Below are 9765 nucleotides of genomic sequence, written 5' to 3' on the forward strand. Positions count from 1 at the left end.
CTGAAGATTCTGCCAACAAAAACGTTCGCAAATGCCTTATCTCCCAGCGAATGTTCATCAGCTAATGCGAGCCTACACGTACACTATCCGACCTACTTGATCCTACGTGAATAAATAGCGGATCACGCATGTGAATCAGGGAGATATAAAGTTTGAAAGAGATAGAGGAGCCCCGATACGACTGATCAGTGGTGCATCAGATAGCTGAGGGGGAAAGAGATACTCCATCCATTCCATAATGCAGTGCATATAAATTTTTTAGAAGTCAAACATTGGAAACTTTGAACAGGTTAAGCAAATATTATTTATATCTACAGTACCAAAGATACATCATACGCAACTACATCTCATGATGAAACTAATGATATATGTGTGTCGTTCTAGATGTAAATGTTTTTCTTCACGTACATGGTCAAACTTTGTGATGTTTGACTTTTCAATAAATCTATATGCTATGGACCGACGAGAGTGCCTAAGTCGAGAGAGATCAAGTGTGTGTGAAGGAGAATGAGTGAGTGTGCAAAGAGAGTGTTTGTGAAAGAGAAAGGGACAACAGACGATAAATCAGAGAGTGAGTGTTCGTTTCTTGTGCAAACATATCACGCATGCATCTCCCAGATAGAAAAGCGAGGTTACGAGATACATGAAGATAGCTAGTGCGTGATTGTTTGCAACAGAGAGAGAGACCCGTATAGCACATGTCCAATAGAGGTCTGTCCAACAAGGGACAAAGGTCGAGAGGGACGCATGGAGAAGATGGACGCACAGGGAGGGAGAGAGGGTGTGTCTGTGATAGAGAGATCTGCTCGAGATCGTGAGGGGACTATATCTGTGGGAGATTGAGGGACGAGGTGTGTGTGCGTGATAGAAAGATGCCCCGAGAGAAATCGAGATAGACCAAGTGAGGGAAAGAGACAATGCACATGTTTGTGATGGAGACTAAGAATTAGTCATATACATATAGAGGGGACTGCGTGTGCCTATAATTGAGTGAGAGACAATCATACTTTGCTATGCTTGAGATTGTGTGTGTGTGCGTGTGAGATGGAGAGAGAACGAGGGAGAGAGGGAGAGTTTTAGATGGGTCTATCAAGTGTGAGTGGGATATGTGTTTGTGTGACCCAGGGAGATGGAGAGAGAGAGAGAGAGGGAAGAGCTCCGAGACGGCAAAGTGGTGCGTGAGAGAGTTACGGGCAATGAGCCAGGGAATTTGTGTGTGTACGATGAGTGCCCAAGATATTTAGCTTGGACTAGAAAACCATACAAAGTGTGCCAGAGGGACCTATACATGGAGTGTGCATGCGAACTAGAAAGACCCCCCCACACACACACGGAGAGAGATAAAGAGGGAGGGACCGACAAGGTTTGTGTTTGGATGCATGCGATAGAATTGAAGATTGTCGGCGAGAGAGAGCAAACGAGCCCAGGAGAGGGGGAGGTCGCGTTTATGCATCAAATATTTGAATTGGAGAACATGTTGTATGCAATCCACACATGAAAGGAGATATGTATATCAAACAAGTTCATTAATTTGACTTTCAACATGTTCATGGAGTACTATAATATTGTACAACATGTTACTCAATTGAGGTGTTCAATTTTCGATTTAGTTCACTATTTTGACATGGTGAACAAGCTATTTCGTTGAATGGAGATATTTCATTTTTGTTTTGATTCCTGTTTTTGAGTGGGTCCACTTTTTGTCATATAGTAAATCGTTAGAAACGAGCATGTAAAAACACATTAGTCCCGAGCATCATCTCACCATCTAAAAAAGAAGTGGCAAGCTAATATTTCAGATTCGAATCAACTTGGTAAGGTAGACGTGGATGCTCGTTCTCCAAAAATTTGAACGAACCGCTAAACACCCTCTGCTTTGTGGAATTCACCCAAGCAAATAAATGGGAGAATCGAAATTACCGGCCTATGTGGGAACACGCATCAATTGGCCCGTTGTACATCGAGGGTAGGTTCGTAACTTCATCCAGGCACGGCTTCTCCTCAGCCGAAATGACAAGTGCTGAATAAGTCATAAACCATGGGCGGCAAAACACCCTCTCCTCGGCAGAAATCGCTCGCGCCGACTATTTCAAAACACGCCCTCCTCGGCCGAAATTACTCACCCCGACTATTTCAAAACACGCCCTCCTTGGCCGAAATCGCTCGCGCCGACTATTTCAAAACACGCCCTCCTCGTCCGAAATCGCTTGCGCCGACTATTTCAAAACACGCGCTCCTCGCCCGAAATCGCTTGCGCCCACTATTTCAAAACACGCCCTCCTCGCCCGAAATCGCTCGCGCCCACTATTTGGGAGAAGCAAAGTTACTCTACTATCCCCGACCCTCAGTACACAGACCCAAGCCCAGAAGCCTAAAGGCAGGGGTAGAACTGTAACTCCCCCACATTTCAGACAAATGCGTCCGTAAGACATGGTTCCCCCTCCCAAATCCCCATTCATACATCATGGGCGCCAAATCACCTTCTCCCCGGAAGCTCCCTTCTCCCCAGCTGCGAAACCTCAGCCCCTCCTCTATGGCGCCCCCCACCGCACCAAATTCACAGCCGCCCTCCTACCCAATGCCGGAGATGTTGTCCGTTCGCCGTCGTGCACGGGCCCGTGGGCCTCTTCCTCCGTGCTGCCGGAGCTGCCTCAACGATGGCCGCATGAACTATACCGGAGCCGATTCACCCCTGCCGTTGTGCATGGCGCCGGAGCGGCTCAAACTTCGGATGCGTCCAGGGCCCCGACGCTACTTCCCCGTAGCCATAGACCGTCACGACATCTCTGCTTTCCTGCCACCGGTAGCGACCGCAACCACGCCGGTCTCACCGACTCGGCACCTGGAGCTGCCTACTTCACCGTGCCGCAAGATAGGTCGTACACTCATCTCAAATCACTTTATATAGGCATTAGTTATCTGAATTTTTATTCTGGGCCAATCGATTCCCAATGGGAGGTAGCACCACTTAAGGCGGCGGAGCTCCTAGGCTGTCGGTTGGCTGGTGTCTAACGTAAGGGTGCGCGGGTGCAAGTTCGCCGCGGAAGCAGCGCTTAGGTGGCTATCTTAGAGTTGCATGGGTTGAAGGTACTGCCACCGCCGGATCTGGAAGACGGCGAGTCTTTGTGGATTAGCCGGGGGCAGCGCAACCACGACAGTGTGGTCGGACGGGAGCGGGGTTTTGGTCGGAGCTCTCGCGGCCAGGGACGGCAGAGGCAGGCTGCTCTGCCGGTGGTCGCTGCCTCAGCCGGGAGGCATAAGACGGCCATCAAGCCGTCCGACGTAAATCGGATAGTACCAAAATAAAATAAAATCGTGTGACCCATTTTAGTTTTCAGTCAACAAACATGTGACCACTCTCGTACCTTACTGTTGATCTCTTAGGGTATTTCTTCAGATCAGAGATATGTGTCGTTCTTAACATTTTGCCTTTTCTGCATCTTCAGCCACACTGTCTTCCTTCTCACCGCAGCTGCTCCAACAAGGGAGGCATACACCATAAGGGAGCTATAGTCCCCACTCAACAGTTCCCAGTATCGAATGTGCGTGCCCTACTATGACAGCCACAACAACTGCAGGGCCATCGACAAGTCAGCACATGATGCTCACTCCTATGGATGGGGGTCAGATAGGTTGTACCCTCATCTTACTTGTGTGCAATATTTATGGCATTGTTATTCATCTAAGCATGGAAAATAGATTATCACATTTCACTGTATATTCATGTTGATCTCTTAAGAGTCTTGTTCAGGAGTTAACGTTGTTCCATAGTTCAGATAAGAGCTGGCTTGTTCTTTAGGTAATGCTGTTCCATAGTTATCATCCATCAGCCAATGTTACCCACAAGCTGGTGATTATACCACTTCTAGTATTACCTATGTTGTTCTTTAATACTTTTGTGTGTCATCTAGTTAATCTCGAGTACAAATGATACATATTCTGTAGCTTTCATCTGTGTTCTCCTTTTAGTTTTTGAGACCTGTTGCTGCTAGTTAAGCCCAGTCATACTATTTATGTCGTCTCCTACAGGCACTCATTACATAAATTTAACTACTAGTTGTCTTCCATGCATGTCAGATATAATTGCACACACTGGTATATCCACAAGAACCTCAGGGAGCAATGTAACGGCCCTCAAACCTGACGTCAATGATACCCAATATGATGGAACATGTAAAGGCAGTTCTTCAGAAGACTTGCAGAAAGATGCCGAATCCTATTCACCCCACAAGGTCCTTGCTCTAACTTGGCCCGTGATATGGGTACAACATGTGTCCTGGAGTGCATCTACTCTATTGCAATGCCTTGTGCTTAGCCTGCTGATCATGCATGTAAATATGTCATGCCTTCTTGTTTTTAAGTACCTATTCCATTCATGATAACATGTTTTCAAATTCAAGTATTGTCATTCTACTCTATCGCAATGCCATCTGCTTAGTTTGGACATCATGCTTCTGAATATCTTATGCATTGTTATTCATCGGTATGTACTTCATCTGTCTACCATACCATATTCTTTTTTACATTGAAGTGTTTTTCTAGTGGTCTGTTGCAATGCCATCTTAGTTTCTCAATCATACACGCATATGATGCCTTACTGTTTTTCTGTATCTATTCCGCTAGCATACAGTTTTACATTCAAGTAGTGTTTTTTTACACTGTTGTCCTGTCGTATCACTAGCTCTTACATCATACTCCCTCCGTCCGGATTACATGTCGCAGAAATGGATATATATAGAACTGAAATATGCCTAGACCCATCCATTTATTTCCGGATGGAGGGAATACATGTCAATATGGCATGCCTTTCTATTCTTCAGTACCTATTCCATCTCTGCTGTAGCATGTTTTATAATTGAAGCACCATTCTTCTATATAAGGCATGCAAGGGGAAGACGGCTATGTTAGAATTTGAAGGGTTACAAATCAGGTCTTTGCAAAAGATCCAAACGCCAGGAGATAGTAAACCAACTCCAGTTTTCATAGATACTGCTCCAGCACAGAGAAACCCAACTCCTACTGATAATAAGCAAATTCTAGTGGCCAAAGAACTAGTCCACTCCAGTCCAGCAAAAATATGTCAACTCCATTCTAAGAAGCGTGTGCGTATCCTCGCATCATGAAATTTTATAGCATTCTAATCATATTTTCTACATGTTTCTTACCCATCTCTCTTTTCGAAAAAAAGTTAAACGATAGAAGACTTTCTGCACTGGGATCGTATTCGAGGAATGTATCTTGCGGGAATTCTCTGTGCTCCAATGCTGATGTAAGTACCTATTGTATATCACTATATTTTTACATCAGCATGTATTTTGTTAATCGGCGTGAATCAAACCTTTATCTGATCTAAATTTAGTTGTAGCAAAATGTACAATGTTGATTTTTGTAAGGAAAACTGCCTGGTAGTTTTGCATACTGAGCTGCATGAGTGTACTATCTCATATCATGCACATTACTGAATTATAGTGCTGCTCTGGTTGCTCATTCATTCATTGTGTCAATGTTGCTTTCGTATTACCTTACCTGGCTGATGATAGCTATGCCATATTGTGTTAATTTGGTGTAGGATGGTGTGGTCTGGTTGCCCAAACGTTAGTTGTGTCAATGTTGCTTTCCTATTACCTGACTTGGCCAATGATAGCAATGCTAGTTTGTTAATTTGGTGCAGGCTGCTGAAGATAAGAAGACAAACTCAGAAAACTGCAAGGCAACCCCTTTGTTTCTTTCCAATAAATCTAGGCCAGGTAATATTGCAATAACTCTTGATTAATCTGTTCGGTTCCCCTCCTAATTTATGTTATGATGCAGTGGTCGAGACACTCTCCACTATCAATAATACAAGCCTGCCAAAATCGCCATCTGAATCTGTTCAGCTTTCTCTGTCTCGAATGCAATGGAAAAAATGTATGTTTGTGAACCAATTACAGGCTGAAGCAATGATGGAAATGGTGGAGGAATCAGAGGTGCACATTCTTGCGCAACAACAACTGATCAATGTTTTCAGAGACAGTGTAGCAAAGCAGGAAGAACTTGCCCACATGCTTATGGGCGTCATCCGCGCTAAGGTTGCAGATTGTGACGTTGTAGATTGTTAGGTTCTGGTCATTTATTTGCACTGGCATCAATCTTTGATTGCCCAGTGGATGTAATTTCCTGTAATATATGCTGGATGTGCAACGTTATTCCCTGTATGTCGTACCTTTGCTTAGCGCACCTCGCATTCCAGCTAAATGGTTGCTAGGAAGCTAAAAAAGCAGTGAAATTATTAGTTAGCACGAACAGTCGTGGGCCCTATATGAAGGAAGCAGCCCACAGGCCTGAATGAGCTTCCCTAATGGGCTCGCAGGGGCCAAAATTCTCATAGGCCATTGATTGTTCGGTTTTGGTTCTGTGCATAACTGCTCGTCGTAATGAGCTCAAATTATCTAATTGGTCCTACAGACATGTTCGAACTTTAGTGGGCTCATTAAGTTAATTGGCCGTTACCAGGCCGAAAGTTAATGGTCTGCCCTGTTACCTCTCAGGTCGTTAACAGGCCGACATCGAAGCATGCAACAGCCGGGCACATTTGATATCACGGGCCATTAACAAGCTGATACTAAGGTCAGGTTACATATGGCCCAACTATACTATGGGCCTTTAGCGGGCCGAAAGAGACAGCGGGCTCGTACTGGACCATGAAGAGCATGGGCCGCTAAGAGGCCGAAAGTTAGGTCGTACTATATATGGCCCAACTGTTTTGTGGGCCTTTAGCAGGCCGAAAGAGAAACCGGGCTGGTATTGGACCATGAAGAGTATGGGCCGTTAAAAGGCCAAAACTTAGGTCCGGCTGCAAATGGCCTAACTCATTTATGGGCCGTCAACAGGCTTAAAGACACACGGGGCCGGAAATTGGCCCAACACGTAAATGAGTCGCCAAAAGGCCGAAAGATGTACATCCTGAAAATTGGCCCATCCCTTGAATGGGTCGTTAACAGGCCGAAACCACATCGGGCGATATTGAGCCCACATATATAACGGGTTGTTAATGGGCTCGAACTGACGATGGGCTGCAATGGTGTCAAATCGTTAACGGGCCGTTGACGGGCCGAATTGGCACATCTCGTATGGGCCATGGGCTTGAATGGACCTGACACAAGTAGGCCTTATATGGGCCGGACTGCTAATTTTTACTGGGCCGGCCTTTTTCACCGGAATGGGCCACTGTTGGGCCGTGCCACGTATCGACTTATCATAGGCGCCTCCTGTCCAATGAGTGGATGACATCTGTCCCAACGGTGAGCCAACATGTGTTTCCTCCGGCCAATGAGAATTTTACATGTGGAAAATCCCTATTGGTCCGGGCTGTTAACGGGTTATCGGATCTGAAACCGGACCCGATAGCTTAACGGCGACCCGTTACGATGGATGCCATGCGTCGGTTACCCTTGACGAAAGCACTTCCGTGACGCGCTATTTATCGTTATGGAAGTGGACACTTCCGTAATAATAATTTTGGTAATGTCATGGAACACTTCTATGACAGTACAGATATGACTATCTTGATTCTGTCATAAAATCGTCATGGATGTACATGCATGACAGAAAACATGACCTAGTGTGACAAACACGTATCATCACGGAAGTGTATTTATTTTGTAGTGTCTAAGTGGTGTGTGGAACAACCCATCTTATAAGTTGGCCTTCCACACCCTCCACTAGTGTCAGGAGAATAAACTTTCCACACACCCCCCCCCCCCTATCATGCATGAATGGGACATGATTTACGAGGTATTATTGGCCATATTTTCAAGTATTAAATGTGCTAGGCCCAATAATAACAACACCCTTTCCATAGTGTTATTCTGGAGATAATAGAAGAGTGGTGGCTATACGAGGTATAGGAAAAGCCAGGCGAGACACGGTGGTACCGCCGTGGAAGATGGAAGACAGTAGCAGAGCCCAAACACCGCAGAGCTTGTCCACGGCTACTTGAAGGTACGGAATAAGCACTGCCAGCCTGCCGAGGCAACATCGAAGTTGTACCTGAAGTGAAGCAGAAATAGCACAATGCTTAGAACGGCGACGTTTGTGACGACGATCGAGTGATTGCCAAGATGTATGTATGTTTCTACGGACCTGGAACCGTGTAAGCTCAATTGTAAATTCCACTCATTTTGCGGCGAAGCGTTTGGTCTGGTCTTCTCCACGGTGGCGAAGAACTCCACAATCTCTGCCGCCGATGGCATCCTTCCTCTCGTCTCCAAGTCTGTGGAACGGCCATGCGGTCGTTGTTGTTGTCGAACACCATCATCGGCCACCTGGCTCAAGTCTAATTCGCTCAAATCTACCGCTGAACGGTTCGATGGCATCATCTTCCTCCTGGATTACCACAATTCATGTCGAAAGCAAAATCACGTCAAGGTCGCCCTGCATATAGTATATAAAGCAATGGCCAATTCAGCAGAATTCCGTCGGTTTCGTTAGAGGATGACTCATGGTCCTAGCCAGCGCATTCAGAATCGTTGACGGAGCTCTACACGTTGCGACTCTCAGATGCGTGTAGAGCAGGGGAACCAAAACCAAATCTCGTAATTAAGCACAGCATAAACGACCCAACGGATAGGACGGATCTATGGAGAAATCTAGGTTAGACACACACCTCCGTTCGTGGCTCCTCTCTCTAACCACCACATCCGCCGGCGTGGACATGGTTCTTGATCAGCGCGAGACCCCGACAACATGGCCTCCTCAGATGTTTGTGTAGAAGTACATGCTCTAGCTAATGCAACCAAAAGACCGATCTGATGGAAAAGACTAGGCAGCACATTATACGTCAACACTTTCCCTCACGTGTGGCTTCCTCAGGCCTAAACGTGGACCAAAAGTGGGCTGCAATTTAATTGCGCCAGCCGGGTCATGAACTCAAGACTTCTGGGCTTCAATACCATGTAGAAGTGCATGCTCTAGCCAATGCGACCAAAACGCCGATCTAATGAAAGAGACTAGGCAGCACATTATACGTTAACAGTTTGTCCACGGCCTCCTCTGATCCTCTCTCTAGTCACACAATCAGTGGGAGGAGAAGCGTGCAGCCCCAACTCCAGTCTGCGTCCACATATGGCCGGTGGGCGAAAGTAAAATCCGTTGGCCCCAAATATAAAAATAAAAATAATAGCAATACAGTGGGGCGGTCGAGCATTCATGCAAGTGTGTGACGACAATTTTTGCAGAGCGTTTAAGTACCGAAGGCTAGCTGTAAATCATCCAGAGCGTGTGAGCATTAGCACATTTAAATTCCCAATATGCATGCATGAAAAACTATCAAAAAACATTTAAATTGTATAAAAAATTCATATCAAGTAGGAAATATACCTTCTGCAATCACATCGTCACGGTGGCCGGTGGGCATGATGTGTCCTCTTGGCGACTCGGCCTCTCGCCTCTCGGTGTGGCCACGTGGGGGCTGGAGATGGGAAATCCGAGAGTCAAATGAAACCACAGACATGCACAAGGAAAATCATTCAAATCACCATGATACAGAGTATACGAGCGTAGCTGTGTCTTTGCATGTTCATAGATTGGTCCCCATGGTTTCTTGAAATTTTCTCATCTCATATCTGAAATTCTGAATGCAAATAGACTACTATCCTAAGTGTATATGACAGGACCTAAGAGCTGTTTGTTCGTTCAACTCTTGCTTACCTTAGCTCTGGCTCAATTTGAAAGAGAAAAATTACCTACTAACAAAGAATGCTGCCCCTCTTTTTTTTAAACATAAAA

This window comes from Triticum aestivum, chromosome 3D, assembly GCF_018294505.1.
Source record: "Triticum aestivum cultivar Chinese Spring chromosome 3D, IWGSC CS RefSeq v2.1, whole genome shotgun sequence".
NCBI classification, from domain to species: domain Eukaryota; kingdom Viridiplantae; phylum Streptophyta; class Magnoliopsida; order Poales; family Poaceae; genus Triticum; species Triticum aestivum.